Genomic DNA, 17,284 nt, shown 5'->3' with positions numbered 1-17,284 from the left:
GGACGGGAGTACATGGTAGGACGCTACCATCATATGCTAACTGATAACAAGAAGTATATACTTGTTCAATTATATTTTCTATTTGCAGCTTAGAAGTAGGAACATCTGTATTTAAGTCCCACTTCTGACACTAATTAGCTTGAAAATTTTAAATGACTCATTTTTAAGCCCACAGGGTCAGGCATGGTGTCCTCCATCTGCTAAAAAAGTGTAAAGACTAGGTCTCCAAGTTTCCTTCTAGTTTTAAAATTTTATCCATACTGAGTTGCAACGGTCAGTAATCGAAATTCTCTAAAGAAAATAAAATTCCTATTGACAAAATTATTTCATATGTACTTTGCAGAGCCAGTAAAATAGATGAATTTATTCCGTCAAGACAGTCTTTTTAAATGTCCTAGGCTGAGTGCAGTCTCTGCAGCGAGCTTCAATTTTTGTCAATTTAAAAAAAATCGATACTTCACCCATACTTATAGATCTTTTTAAAACAATTTTACTTAATTTTGCCTGTACTGGGTATTCGTCTCTCTGCACAGGCGTTCTCCAGTTGCAGCGGGCAGGGGCTGCTATTCAGTCGCGATGCCCGGACTTCTCACTGCAATGGCTGCGATGGCTTCTTCAGTTGTCAGGCATGAGCTCTAGGGTGTGCAGCGTTAGTAGTCGCGGCGTGTGGGCCCAGGAGCTGTGGCTCACAGGCACCCAGGGATCAAACCAGTGTCCCCTGTGCCGCAAAACAGACTCAACCATTGGACTACCAGGGAAACCACATATAGGTCTTAAAACATGTTATTTGCTATGAGTTTTGAGGGATTTAAGTGGTAGTAATTAATTACTTTAACACATTATTTTGTTCTTGTGGCATATGCAGACTTTTTCGGAAACAACCAGGTATGAACTTCACAAGAGCATCTTCATTTCAATGAAGTACTGGCATCCTTGTCTAGACTATATGTCTACAAGTCAGACCTAAAGTCCTCAGAATATCTGTTGGCTGCCCCTACTGACATTAAGCTTTTTCAGCAAAGTGCTGCCTCTTCTTGGAAGTATCTATGACTATGCTTTTCCATCTGCCACACAAGACGAAGTCACTGTCTTTGAACATGCCATTTCTGCTTTCATGGCTTAAAGAGACCAATAGTCTACACATATGTCTTTGGGGCATTCTGACATTTTTCCAGAGATAATGATTAACTCTCTGGCCATTGGTTGATCTTTAACAGTAACACTTACTTGTTTAGATAAATTTATAAGCTAAATTATTAATATAGAATGATTTTTTAAAAAAGACTTCATGGACAAATGCATATTATATTGCACTCTTTATAAATTGAATTGAGCTATGAATAATGTGAACAAATTTAATACCAGAACTTCAGAGGTTTTTCTACATATAGTATAACTGGAAATTTATTTTGGTTGGAATATAGTATCTTAAATATGCAATTATCTGAAACAATCCATCCAATAAGCAACCAGCAGCTTCTTTACAATATCAACTTGGACGCTTTCAGTCTTGGAGTACTATACAATCAATAAAGAAGCATGCAAATAATATCTGAACAAAGAACACATAGTTTAAAATTTTGTATTAATTTGTTTTTAAGGAAAATGCCCTAGTACATGAGGAAAAGAATTTATCAACTAGGTATTGCCCAGGTTCACATTAAATTGTTACAGCTGGGTATAACCATTTTAAAAAAATCTGGATATGACTATTAGCAGATACTTGGCCAGCATAAGTCAGAACACATGTTTCAGCTTTATGGCAATAGGCTGTGAGCTTTTTGTCACTTGGTTCTCTTAAGGCTTCCCAAAATGTGTAAATGTTCCAGGTGTCCACTTAATTTAGTTAGTACCAATACTATAAAGATTTTTCAAGACGTAGACTAAATGTACTGAACTAAACAAATTTATTGGATGAAAGTAATGTAGCTCTGTAGTAATGTAGTAATGTTTCAGTAATTTCACATGACCATTTAACATTAAAATATCTAGTTTTAATTTTTTATTTAATTGATTTGTTTACAATGCTCCTTTTTCAAATAGACCAGTTTTCATAATAAATAATTCATTACTTTATAAGTTGGTGGTAAACATTTGTACTTTTGACCAGATACGTGTTCTAGTCTTACCTAACAGTTGTAAAAACCAATGAATGTTAGAAGCATTTATTTAAAGTCTAATTTTTAAAAATTGGTATGATTTTTTTTTAACTAAGCACTTCTCAAATTTACTTGACTACAAAATTCTTATATCCCATAAAGACAGTAACCTCATGCAGAGAGTACTTTAAAAGGCTTGGGACAGAAAAGATACCTCCAAGTTTTCTTTGGATACTTCATCTCTAATTCTTAGATAATTTTTCACATTTTTCAAATCTATATTTTTTCACCTAGAGCCCCTACATCTCATTCTTTTTTTTTTAAATAGAGGCTACTAATAAACTGGCAACCTTAACTTCCACTTTTACATAATTCAACTCAATGTAAATATTGAGTAATTATTCAATAATTACTTGGTGAGTAAATATTCACCAAGATACTATGCTTCCTATTGTAAAATTATTATATCACCCTTTACTTTTCACTTTGGTAGACTAAATTGACCAAAATCCTGCTATTTTTTTCCATTATATATCATAATTTATACTCATGTGATCATTCTTCTGGAACCACACTTTTCAAAAATATCTACAATCATTTTGAATTGTGATAATTGATACTAGGCATATCAGTCTAATGAATGTAGCATACTCCGGGAATCAGGAACCACTTTAAACATCATTGAGACCTGTCTGGTATTGCTGCTGGAAATTCCTTTTCTAAAGTGGGCTTTTTTGAAAACTTTATATGAAATCAATACATCAGCCCCCTCTTCTCCCACTCCTACCCTCCAAAGTATACCTCGTTTGTCAGGGCTTTCCACTACAGCCATGTCTTTATAACCAAGGACTTTAAATTTCAAAGGTAAAAAGATAATCAATTAAATCATAAATACATGAAGACAGGGAGTGAAAGTTCCTTCCATCTAAGGAACATGCAAGGAAATACAATCAATTTATATCCAACTGTTGCATTCAGAAACAAAATGGTTTCACTGGGTGCACATATTTATTGGTGCTTAAAAATTGTCAGTCTCTTTTGACACTGAATTTCCAACAATTTTTTTAAACTTCTTATTTTTCAAAATACATAAAAGATTTTTTATTTGGTCAGCTGCTTACTAAAAATATTTGTACTGATAATCCATTAACTAACAATTAGAGGACTATGCTCATAGTCAAGAATTCTTAAAATTTTATTTATATGCATTGATATTCCAGATAAGTATGATAAGGTAATAAATGAAAGGCGAGCAAACACAAATAAAACTTCATTAGCACAAAATAAAATCCTGTGGGGTAAGTGGAATGGAATAGAAGTCAAGAAGAAACATTAATGATAAACATTTTGAACTCTGATGGAATAGCTTGTTTGAGCTTTTAAACAGGAAAAAGTGGACATATCTGCTTTGGCATTTAGTTACCACTGGACACATTTTTAAAAGTGGCATCCAATATACCAGGTGTGACATCCTTTTTAACAATTCAAATTATGGTGAAATTATTGGATATAAACTTGAAAAATACATGAGGAGTGTAGAGCTTTTCAAAATTCTTAAGACTACATGAGCAATATGTTTGAAGACCACTGATTTAGGAAAGAGGGAGAGTAAACAAATGCCCTGGGGGAAAATGTAGAAGGACTGCTGGAGCAGTAAGGGGATTCATGCAGGTTAGTTCTCATGAATTCAAAAACAGGAGGGGTGGGATGAACTGGGAGATTGGGATTGACATATATACACTACTATGTACAAAAGAGGTAACTAATGAGAACCTACTATATAACACAGAGAACTCAACTCAGGGCTCTGTGGTGACCTAAATGGGACGGAAATCCCAAAAAGAGGGGATATATGATACACACAGCTGACTTACTGCACTGTGTAGCAGAAACTAATGCAACATTGCAGAGTAGCTATCCCCCAATACAAAATTTTTTTTTTCTTTAATGAGACCAGTCACTTTTGCAGGATTTTCTCCAGCTATATTCAGGTCTGCAAGTGCAGGTGTGGAGAAAGAGGAGAGTTGGATTTAACCAGCATTGGAGTCTTGCCAGGCAACAATAATAAAGCAAAAAAAATAGAAGCAAGTGAGTTGACAGTGTCTGCAAAGGATTGATTATAATGATGGACCATGGAATCAAAACTAAATTGGGAGGGAAATAGGAGAATAGAGACTTCAGGGATACTTTTAAAAGGTGTAGGAACAATGAGCTATAGAGCTCATGAGAGTCAGAGAATAAATCTAGAGAACTAGAGCGAGAACTGTGGAAAGTTCAGTGGTAGTGCTGAGAAAATAAGGTGCTTGACATTGTGATCGTGGATGGATTGCAGATATTAGTAATGCAAAATCTAGAGTCTGATGGTGGGATGAGATGGATAAGGTTGTTGTCAGAGAAGTTCATTGGAGAAGAGAGCCAGGATGTGAGTGGCCAGACTGGAAGGTTTATCTCCATGCTCACTGAACCTCTGAGAGTATGATGGGCATAAGGATTATTGAATTATTTAAACAACAGGTCATCTGACTGAGGTGACTCTAATTCTTGGAGGCCTACATAAGCAAATAAATCAAAATCTAAGCCATAAATTTCTCAAGGTTACAAAATCAAAACCTAAGGCTTCTGCCTTTTCTCTATAAAGGCTTTCTCTGAACTCCTGTTGACAGGGCTCTCCTAACCACTTCCAATTTGGTTCTGCATGATTAAAACCATTTTTTGATCAAATAATGAACTCTTGAAATTTTTCATACACTTCAGTTTATCTTTTAATAATCTGAAAAGACAGACAAATCCAGGAGCTTAAACTCAAGTCTGTAGAGAACATCAAGAAGCAGGGGTGGTAGACTGTATCGTCTGAAGACATGATTTCCAAAGCTGGGAGACTGGAGGAGACAAAAATTGTCTAGGCTCTGTCCTTGGTCCTTTTTACTCCATCACTCTCCCTGGAGGGTCGCAATTAGACCCACTAAATTAGCTTTAAACATCAAATATTCCTTGATGATTCTTATTTATTTTTTTAATGTACAACTCCTAGCCTGACTTTGGCTTGAGATCAAATATCACATATCAAGAGATGACCTAAGAGGTTCACATGGATGACAGAAGCTATCTCAATTTTGATGTGTCTAAAAACTACTGATATTTCCTTCATGTCCCCAGAACAACCCTCTGCTTTCACACATTTCCTCATCTCAGTAAATGACACCAAAATTTACGTCGTTTCTCAAGCCAAAAATAATATTTACTTAGCCGTAAAAAGGAACAAATTTAAGTCAGCTGTAGTAAGGCAGATGAATCTAGAGCCTGTCATACAGAGTCAAGTAAGTTAGAAAGAAAAACAAATAGCATACATTAATGTATATATATATATATATAGAGAGAGAGAGAGAGAGAATCTAACTCTTTGCGACTAAGCACACATGCATGGAATCTAGAAATATGATACTGATGAGCGTAGATGCAAGAAAGAAATGGAGACACAGATGAAGAGAACGGACTTGTGGACACGGCGGGGGAAGGAGCGGGTGGGACGAATTGGGAAAGTAGCACTGAAATATATACACTACCATATGTAAAACAGACAGCTAGTGGAAAGCTGTTGTATAGCACAGGAAGCCCAGCCTGGTGCTCTGTAATGACCTAGAAGGGTGGGATGTGGGGGGATGGGGATGGGAGGGAGAATCAAGAGGGAGGAGACAGGATGTATCTATAGAGCTATGACTGATTCGAATTGTTGTACAGCAGAAACTAACACAACACTGTAAAGCAATTATCCTCCAATTAAAAAATTTTAAGAAAAACAATAACTTAGACATCAACTTAGACATCCAAGTTGATTCTTCTCTTCTACTGTGCATATCAAATCTATCAGTATATCCTGACCCTCTAATTTAAAAAAGCAAAAGGATTCCTAACTGGGTCCTGCTCCACCGCCTCCCCAGAAGAAGCACTGATCTTTTCTTGCATGGGCTACTGCAGTACCTGTTAACAGGTTCATGCCTACTTCTGTTAAACAACAGCCAGTGTGAAGATTCATTCTTCCAATTTATGAGCACAGAACTTCTTTTCATTTATTGCCATCTTCCTCAATTTCTTTCATCAAATATTAAATTTTTCAGCATACAGGTTTTTAACCTTCTTGATGAACTTTATCCCCAGATATTTTATTCTCTTGATGCAGTAGTAAATGGCATTTCTCTATTAATTTCTCTTTCTGATAGTTCAAAGTTAGTGTATAAAAACACAAGAGATATTTATAAATTGAAATTGTAAATTGATTTTGTGCCTAAACTTTACTGAATTTTTTCAATAATTCTAACTACTTTTTGATGAACTTGTTAGGTTTTCTATATATAAATTATTTCATTTGCAAACAGTGACAGTTTTACTTGTACCTTTCCAAATTCAGTTCAGTTTCAGTTCAGTCCCTCTGTCATGTCTAACTCTTTGCAACCCCATGGACTGGAGCAGCCAGGCCTCCCTGTCCATCATGAACTCGTAGAGTTTACTCAAACTCAAGTCCATTGAGTCAGAAATGCCATCCAACCATCTCATCCTCTGTCGTCCCCTTCTCCTCTTGCCTTCAATCTTTCCCAGCATCAGGGTCTTTTCCAATGAGTCACTTCTTCACATCAGGTGGCCAAAGTATTGGAGTTTCAGCTTCAGCATCAGTCCTTCCAATGAATTTTCAGGACTGATTTCCTTGAGGAAGGACTGCTGGATCTCCTTGCAGGCCAAAGGACTCTCAAGAGTCTTCTCTAACACCACAGTTCAAAAGAATCAATTCTTCGGTGCTGGGCTTTCTTTATAGTACAATTCTCACATCCATACATGACTACTGGAAAAACCATATCTTTGACTAGACAGCACTTTGTTGGCAAAGTAATGTCTCTGCTTTTTTATATGCTGTCTAGGTTGGTCATAGCTTTTCTTCCAAGGAACAAGTGTCTTTTAATTTCATGGATTGCAGTCACCATCTGCAGTGATTTTGGAGACCAAAAAAAAAATAAAGTCTCTCACTGTTTCCACTGTTTCCCCATCTATTTGCCATTAAGTGATGGGACCAGATGCCATGATCTTAGTTTTCTGAATGTTGAGTTTTAAGCCAAATGTTTCACTCTCTTCTTTTACTTTCAACAAGAGGCTCTTTAGTTCTTCTTCACTTTCTGCCATCAGGGTGGTATCATCTGCATATCTGAGGTTATTGATATTTCTCCTGCCTAACTTGATTCTACCTTGTGCTTCACCCAACTCGGCATTTCACATGATATGCTCTGCATATAAGATAAATAAGTAGGGTGACAATATACAGCCTTAACATACTCCTTTCCCAATTTGGAACCAATCTATTGTCTCATATCCAGTTCTAATTGTTGCTTCTTGACCTGCATACAGATTTCTCAGGAGGCAGGTAAGGTGATCTGGTATTCCCATCTCTTGAAGAATTTTCCACAGTTTGTTGTGAACCACACAGTCAAAAGCTTTGGTGTAGTCAATAAAGCAAAGTAGATGCTTTTTGGAACTCCCTTGCTTTTTCAATGATCCAACGGATGTTGGCAATTTGATCTCTGGTTCCTCTGCCTTTTCTAAATCCAGCTTGAAAATCTGGAAGTTCACGGTTCACACAGTACTGACGCTTGGCTTGGAGAATTTTGAGCATTACTTTGCTAGCATGTGAGATGAGTGCAATTGTGCAGTAGTTTGAGCATTCTTTGGCATTGCCTTTCTTTGGAATTGGAATGAAAACTGACCTTTTCTAGTCCTGTAGCCACTCTTCAGTTTTTCAAATTTGCTGGCATGTTGAGTGCAGCACTTTCACAGCATCATCTGTTAGGATTTGAAATAGCTCAACTGGAATTCCATCATCTCCACTAGCTTTGTTCATAGTGATGCTTCCTAAGGACCACTTGACTTTGCATTCCAGGATGTTTGGCTCTAGATGGGTGATGACACGATCATGGTTATCTGGGTCATGAAGATCATTTTTGTATAGTTCTTCTGTGTATTCTTGCCACCTCTTAATATCTTCTGCTTCTGTTAGGTCCATATCATTTCTGTCCTTTATTGTGCCCATCTTTGCATGAAATGTTCCCTTGTCATCTCTAATTTTCTTGAAGACATCTCTAGTCTTTCCCATTCTATTATTTTCTTCTATTTCTTTGCACTGATCACTGAGGAAGGCTTTCTTATCTTTCCTTGCTATTCTTTGGAACTCTGCATTCAAGTAGGTATATCTTTCCTTTTCTCCTTTGTCTTTAGCTTCTCTTCTTTTCTCAGCTATTTGTAAGGCCTCAGACAATCATTTTGCCTTTTTGTATTTCTTTTTCTTGGGGATGGTCTTGATCACTGCCTCCCATACAATGTCACAAACCTCCATCCATAGTTCTTCAGGTACTCTGTCTATCAGATCTAAACCCTTGAATCTATTTGTCACTTCCACTGTATAAGGGATTTGATTTAGCTCATACCTGAATGGTCTAGTGGTTTTCCCTACTTTCTCAATTTCCAAGGGAAACCAGTCAATATCACAGTAATCCAAGTCTATGCCTCAACCAGTAATGCTGAAAAAGCTGAAGTTGAATGGTTCTATGAAGACCTACAAGACCTTCTAGAACTAACACCCAAAAAAGATGTCCTTTTCATCAGAGGGGACTAGAATGCGAAAGCAGGAAGTCAAGAGATACCTGGAGTAACAGGCAAATTTGGCCTTGGAGTACAGAATGAAGCAGGGCAAAGGCTAACAGAGTTTTGCCAAGAGAACGCACTGGTCATAGCAAACACCCTCTTCCAACAACACAAGAGAAGACTCTACGAATGGACATCACCAGATGGTCAATACCGAAACCAGATTGATTATATTCTTTGCAGCCAAAGATGGGGAAGCTCTATACAGTCAGCAAAAACAAGACTGGGAGCTGACTGTGGCTCAGATTATGTTGGGTGAATAAATATTTCCAAATGTTATATCTTCTGTTGGATTGACCCCTTAATCATTATGTAATGATCATCGTTATCTTTTATTACAGTCTATTTTAAAGTCTATTTTGCCTGATGTAAATGTAGCTACCTCAGCCTTCTTTGCTCTCTACCTATATGAAATGTCTTTTTTGCATCATTTTACTTTCAGTCTGTGTGTGTGCTTACATCTGAAGTGAGTGTCTTATAGGCAGCAAAATAGGGTCTTGTTTTTTATCCATTTGGTCACTTACTTTGATTGGAGAATTAAGCCCATTTACATTTCTCGTAATTGTTTTCCGGCTGTTTTGTAGTTCCTCTCTATTTCTTCTTCTCTTGTTCTACCTTATGGTTTGATGATTTTCTTTAGTGTTATGCTTAGAACTCATTCTCATTTTCTTTTGGTATGTACTGTCCATTTTTCATTTGTGGTTACCAAGAGGCTCATATTTGATAGCCTATGTATGTACATATGCATATACATGTATGTGTATGTAAGTGTTTGTGTGTGTGTATGTGTGAGTACTAGTCTATTTTAAGTTCTTGGAAATTTAAGTTTGAACACATTCTAAAATTGTATATTTTTACTCTTTTCCCACATTTTATGTTTTTGATATCACATATTACATCTTTTTATTCTATGTAACTAATTATTATAGTTGCAGTTATTTTTATTACTTTTGCCTTTTAACCTTTGTACTAGCTCTATAAGTAATCAATCCCCTATCCTTTACTACATATTTACCTTTACCAGTGAGATATTCATAAACATATGTTTTCTTGATACTAATTATTTTTTACCTTAAGGAAGTCCCTTTAACATTTCTTGCAAGACCAGTTTAGTGGTAATAAATACCTTTACTTTTTGCTTGTCTGGAAAACTATCTCCCTTCAATCTGAATGATAATCTGACCAGGCAGAGTATTCTTGTTTGAAAGTTTTTCCTTTCAGCACTTTGAATATATCACAGCACTCCTTTCTGGGTTACAAAGTTTCTGCTGAAAATCTAATAGTCATTTGGAGATTCTTTTGTATATAACAAGTGGTTTGTTTGTTTTTTTCCCTTACTCTTTCAAGATTCACTCTTGAACTCTGACATTTTAATTATAATGCATCTTGGTGTAAATCTTTCTGGGTTCCTCTTATTTGAAACTCTCTGGGCTTTCTGGATCTGGATTGTATTTCCTCCCCATGTTAGGTAAATTTTCAGCCATTATTTCTTCAAATAAGTTTTCTGCCCCCTTTTTCTTCTGGAATTCCTATAATGTAAATGTTGTTCTGCTTCATGTTGTCTCATAGGTACCTTAAGATACCTTCACTTTTAAACACTTTTTGCTATTCTGTTTGAATGAGTTCCACTGGCCAGCCTTCCAGATCCCTGATCCTTTCTGCTGTTTCATCTGGTCTTCTGATGAACGCCTCTAGCATATTTTTCAGCACAATTATTATATTCTGTAATTCAACTTCAACTTCCATTTGCTACTTTCTTATATTTTCTCTTTGTTAAAGGTCTCATCTTTATGACCATTACTTTGAACTCTTTATCAGCTAAATTATTCATCTGCATTTCATTAAGGATTTTTTCCCCTGGGATTTTATCTTATTGTTTCATTGGGAACATTTTCCTCCATTTCCTCATTTGTTTGACTCTCCATGTTTGCGTCTATATACTGGGCAGGGGGCGGGGCAGGGGAACTCCTTCTCTCAGATTTGAAGGAGTGGCCTTGTGTAAGAAATGAACCTTATCATTCAACCTTGCTCTAGTTTTTAGTTGTCTCTTGAACCTTTGTGATTGTTTAAGCAACCTGATTTATTCTTGATAGGTTCTAGTTATTGAGGGTGTGCCAAGACTTGTTAGCATTCCAGACAGAGAGATCTCAGTTAGAACCTAGTTTCAGGCTGATAAGTCAGACCCTCAGGCAGCAGCTTTTAAAGCAGATACACACATACTGTCTTGTGGAACCTCAAAGATAAACCCTGCTGGCCTCCTAAGCTTGTGATCTGGATATGTCTTCTTGAACAAAGTTACAAAAATCACGGGTCCAGGCAGGAGTATCAACTCCTTTCTGGGAGTACCAGCAAGCTGTAGCAAGGCCAGTGTTGGTCACTCAGTCGTCTCTGACTCTTTGTGACCCCATGGACTGTAGCCCACCAGGCTCCTCTCTCCATGGACTTCTCCAGGCAAGAATACTGGAATGGGTTGCCATTTCCTTCTCCAGCAAGGCCATAGGAGAGTGGAAAGATGGTTCCTCCAGCCCACATAACCTCAGAGCAACTCAGTAGCCTTTTGATGTGTGGTAAATCTGAAGTCTATTGCTCTGGCTGAAGCTCCAGTAGGCCTTTTTCTCAGGATGACTGGGGGTGTGTTGGTCCATGAGTATGCATGAACCTGGGGCACACCCACCAGCTTTTGTGGGACTGTAGGAGAGCCTGGGACCAGTCACACCCACTGCTGCTAGCAAGATAGACAAAGAACACAGAAATGGCACCCACGGTCACTCTGTTCCCAGAGAGAGTGGCAGTAGGCGCCTGCCCCTCCAACAGATGTTTTAAGATTAGCAAATGGATCTCCTTCACATATGGTCTATGTGCTTTTCAAACTGCTGTTTTTATGCTGGGTCCCATGGTGAGTGACTCTATGTGTGAGTCCTTTAGGAGTGAAATCTCTGTTCCCTATACCCCAATGGGCCTCTTGAATATATCCTGTTTGTTTTCAAAGCCACACCTTTTGGGAGCTCCTCTTATGGTGCAGGGTCCAAGGGTTGGGGTGCTTGATATTGAGCATGAACACCTGGCTCTTCAGAAAGAAGCTCTGTGTTTGTAAGACTTCCTCCTGATTGTGGAAGTGTGGAATTTTTGTGAGACCACATCTCTGCTTCTCCTACTGCCTTGATGTAGCCCTTTTATCCTCTGCTGGAGAGAACCATTAAGCTAGCTTTAAGGTCTTTTTTAGAAGGCATTGTTCAAAACATAGATGTAGATTTGGTATGTCTGTGGGAGGGGATAAGTCTCCAGGATCTTCCTAAACTGCCATCTTGAACCGGCCCTCAGAAAATGGTTTTAAAGTGAATTTGAATATATATATTCTTCATCCCACCCTACCATGTCAAAGAAGAAAAGTGAATTTGTCTCAGATTGTTTGTTTTTTATAGATGAAAAGGGAATTATTTAACACCTTATTAACCTTAAGTGTTCAGAAACTGACTTTAAATTTATTGCCCCATCTAGGAAATTTCTAGATAGAAAAAATTTTTCTAATTACAATCACTTTCTTATTTCTATTTTAAAAATAAGGAGTATTATTTATCAAGTCAGTAACCCCACTTCTCAGCTTTTTGAAAAGATTTATAATTCAGTAAGTTAAAATGTATATATAATAAAATAATATTTATCAGATAAATTATGTACTCAAACATTATTGTTCAAATAAACACATTTTTCTTACTCTTAATACTCAGCATGTTCCTTTGCTTAATGAAAACAGTGATAATATAAAATTGGAGAAACTCGAGACAGCCACAATGTGATGAAAAGTTAAATGCTTTTGCAGCTATATTGAGATATAACTGAATACTAACATTGTGTAAGTTTAAGGTGTACAACATGTTGATTTAATGTACTTGATATTGCAAAATGATTACCACTACAGTGTTAGCTAACACCTGCATTATATCATATATTTCCACTATGTTATAGTGAGAACATTTAATATCTACTCTCATAGCAACTTGCTAGTATGCAATACAGTATCACAAAATGTAATCACTATACTGTACCTGAGATCCCCAGAATTCTGTTCATAAATTTCAACTTTGATTTCAAAATATTCATTAATTTAATTAAACTTATATTTTAAATTTATTCATTTAATTAATTTAACTTCCATTTTAAAATCATAACTTTAAATGGTCAAAATATATTTTAAGTAGTAAAAAGAATGATTTATAATAAAATCTTTTAATACTAGAAAATTTTTAATAGCAAACAAATTTTGGTTCTAATGTAGCTTATAACCAACCTCTTTTTAGTAGTTCACTGACTGAAACAAAATTCTAATTTTTTTTGAACAAGCGGGGCCCTTTCCATTTTACTCCAAAAGGGCACAAAATATATAGATAAAAGAGATATTCCATGAGAAACAATTCACCTCCCTAAAGAAACAGCACCTTAGATTCTTTTTTAAAGATGGGATGATTTAAACCTATCAGAAATTATAAATTTAAAGTTAAACCTTATACCCCTTTCCAAAGGATTAATGATACTGGCTTTAGACTCATTTTATGGAATTTATTTTGCAGAAATCTGTTTTTGGTTTTGGGAATTCACATATCTCTACTTTCTGCCTAGAATATTCTTTACCCAGACCCTTATCTGGCTAGCCCCTACTCACCTGTCAGGTCTGAACTTGACTATATCTCCCTCTTTGCTCAGGCTTCCCTGACCACACAGCATTTTGGTTAGAGGGGCTTCCTGTGGCTTCTGGAAATTCTCTTATTTATTCATTTTGTAACCATCTATTTGCTTGTCTCTAACCCCTAAACAATGTTAAGTTCCTTGTGGGCAGGAACTGATTATCTTCTTCAGGAATGAACTTTAGGAAAGCATTTTTTTTTTTTTTTCAAGAATCAATTAATCACATCAGTTGCACTCATGTAGTTGAATATAGCCACAGTACCTGCTATTTCCTGAGAAATCTAGAGGTCAATGCATTCTACTTATTATTCATTCATCAGGCTCTAAAAGCAATGTCATATACTTTGATGAAAAGATTAATTATGCATCAAATTTTTTCATGAAAAGTAGCATCTAAAAACTTACACCATCACTCCAAAGTTGTATGGTTATAGATTTCTTTTGCCTTAACATCTTGTACCTGAAACCTAAGAAGCCTCAAAGAAATATTATCCCCCTCCTCTCTTGCTATCTATTTTGCTAAATAACCAACTAATTTTAAGCCCATGATCCCTATTTTCCAAGGGATGTAAATGGGAAGAAATATCTTAAGTCCATATAAAGCAAAAAAAGTTACATGAAAACAACACCCCCATTCCCTCTTTAAAGTTCAACAGTATTTACAAGACATAATCAATTCCAGTTTAGGATTTAAGAAAATATCTGTGTGACATTCTAAAACGAGTGAAATTCAACAAACTGATTTATATTAAATTCCAAGCTTAGGACTCCTAAGTCAACATTCTAACAGTGCTAGCTAGTGAAAGTGCAGGGACAGTGCGGCTTGCCATGGCTGAAGGCAAACCGAAAGCTGTGAGGGATGGCTGCGGGGTCATGTGCTGCCAAGGCCTCAATGTAAACACAGGTGTGTGGGAAGGAGCGCAAGGTCTCTCCCATCTAGCAGCTAAAGAAACACTGGCAGTCACGCTGCGGAGTCTGAATGCTAAATTTTGAAAATAGATCATTTTTGTGAAACTTGCTACATCTTAACTCGCATGTTAATACATCCTCAACTTAAAGGGGTCATGAAGAACACTTGAACCTCATATCATTGTTTTACACTGAAAAATTTGAGATGGAAAGCAGATCTTTTTTTACCCCTGCTGAGCATCTCCCTGCTGAGTAAAGAAGTTTGAAGTTATTACCACCTCATTTGCTGGCATTTAGCAAGGATTCTTTTTATGGTTGCATGGAATTAATGCCACAAGAGGATTTTTCCTGCCAGTGTCTGTTAAATGGCATGGCAGTGCTTTATAAAAATATATGAGGACTATGGCATAGAAGACTAATAAATGTATCAGTAACATTTGTTAATAGGTTTGGGTTTGTGGGAATTTTTTATTTTTTAGGGTTCTGCTTTTTTGAATTTGTTTTGGGTTTTATTTTGGAGTGTTTTTTGGGGGGGTTGGTTTAGTTTTCCCATATACCTGTCTGTTGTTATCAAAATAGTGCTAAAATAGTGTACAATAACCTTTAGGATAATGGTAATAAACATAGGATTTAAAGGCAGATAGTTTCAGTTCATATTTTAGCTGAACAACCCACTACTGTGAGGCTTGAGCAGATTATGTAAATTCTCAAGCCTCAGGGCTTTCTTTTCAAACTGGAGTAACTGTGATATCTCCCAGCAGAGGGTAATTTTCTGCATTATACAGTGCCTCTTAATAGTGCCAAATAGCTATTAATGTCATTATTATCACTTTTTAATAATGTCTACTTATGACCAACCTGAATAGCATATCAAAAAGCAGAGACATTATTTGCCAACAATGGTCCATCTAGTCAAGGCTATGGTTTTTTCAGTGGTCATGTATGGATGTGAGAGTTGGACTGTGAAGAAAGCTGAGTGCTAAAAAATTGAAGCTTTTGAGCTGTGGTGTTGGAAAAGACTCTTGAGAGTCCCTTGGACTGCAAGGAGATCCAACCAGTCCATCCTAAAGGAGATCAGTCCTGGGGGTTCATTGGAAGAACTGATGCTAAAGCTGAAACTCCAATACTTTGGCCACCTCATGCGAACAGTTGACTCATTGGAAAAGACCCTAATGCTGGGAGGAATTGGGGGCAGGAGGAGAAGGGGACAACAGAGGATGAGATGGCTGGATGGCATCACTGACTCGATGGGCATGAGTTTGAGTAAACTCCGGGAGTTTGTGATGGACAGGGAGGCCTGGCATGCTGCGATTCATGGGGTTGCAAAGAGTTGGACATGACTGAGCGACTGAACTGAACTGAACTGAACTTACTTCATATAGAAGTAACTTTAACTCCATTTCATATTGTTTCCAAATTGTTTGACTATATGAAATGACTGACTATAAATACAAATAAATAAATTTGTAATTAACTTCTCTGCTAAAATATATTCTCTCTCCCCTATCCTATTTTGTCAATTTCTAGCATTTCTCTTGAGTCAGTTTTCTGCTGCGTGAAAGCTGACATTTTGCTAGACTGTTGAAATGCATCCCAAGATTTCATTAATAATATGTCATGCTATCATTCCTAATTCACAAAATAACTGACAATATTAAGGTCAACAAAATATTCTCATGAAATTGAAAAAACTACTATATCTGCAACTGAATATGAAGAAAATAAAAACAAGCACAAGCCATTAAATGACATCAAGTGACTCAGTAATAATATGTATAACAACAATTACATTTGTCTAAGGTGCTTAAAAATATCAATTTCCATTTGAGGTGATATCTACATGAAATGAATACCATGTTCTTAATGACAAAATGAATTTTATTTATTAAAATATCATCCTAAACTTTGTTCTAGAAGCCAATATATTCAGGCATGACAAGGGAAAGAGAGAGAAGGAAAAAAAGGCAGATGAAGAATCCATTCGTTCATTGTTTACTCATTTATTTCACAAATGGTATCTATATGATCAAAATTTTATATATATCAGCTTCAACTTGTGCATAGCTTTGTTATTTACCAAGCATTTTTACATAGATTTTCTTATTTGATCTTCGTAATCTATTCAAGAGATGAGGGAAGTGAACATATTGCATGTCCAAAGTGACAGAGGCTTATGGTTGGTTTTTCTAAATACTGGCTAGGGCTCTTTTCACTACATGGTACTGGAAAATCATTTTTCATTATGCAGAGGAGAGGCTAAGCTTGAGAAATCTTATGACCACAGAAAGAACACAGAGGAATTCTTTCAATATGGAGACTTTCCCGGTATTCCTAGCACTCTTAAGTAGTTATTTTACTAAATCAAGTGATATACCTAGGTATTTTCCTTCTTTCTCTCCCATTTTTTACTAAGGCAAAAGAAAAAGTAAGTGTAAAGGAAGTTATAGTTGGGGACATATCTTGAGAGTCCCTTGGACTGGAAGGAGATTAAACCAGTCAATCCTAAAGGAAATCAACCCTGACTATTCATTGGAAGAACTGATGCTGAAGGTGGAGCTTCAGTAATTTGGCTACCTGATGCGAAGAACTGACTCAGTGGAAAAGACCCGGATGCTGGGAATGATTGAGGGCAGGAGGAGAAGAGGACAACAGAGGATAAGATGGTTAGATAGAAATCAGTGACTCAATGGGTGTTTGAACAAACGTTGGGAGATAGTGAAGGACAGGGAAGCCTGGTATGCTGCAGTTCACGGGGTCACAGAGTCAGAAATGACATAGCAACAAATAAAATTAGATGAATTTAAAAAATAGAATCACAGAAAAAAATAAAAAGAAGTACATATTACACAAGAAGTCTTAAGTAATTGATGGGACTGAGTATCAAATTTGGCCCTGAGTATCTTATCAACCAA

The 17,284-nt window shown here is 36.6% G+C and overlaps 1 protein-coding gene across 1 annotated transcript in view; it reads right to left on the bottom strand.

Moving 5' to 3' along the window:
- Positions 1 to 17,284, bottom strand: part of CFAP299 (cilia and flagella associated protein 299) — a 637,244-nt gene that overhangs the window by 500,223 nt on the left and 119,737 nt on the right. The window lies entirely within an intron of this gene.

Source organism: Cervus canadensis, chromosome 26, assembly GCF_019320065.1.
Source record: "Cervus canadensis isolate Bull #8, Minnesota chromosome 26, ASM1932006v1, whole genome shotgun sequence".
NCBI lineage: Eukaryota > Metazoa > Chordata > Mammalia > Artiodactyla > Cervidae > Cervus > Cervus canadensis.
Note: the sequence above shows the minus strand (reverse complement) of the source record. Positions and strands in the feature narration are given on the sequence as shown.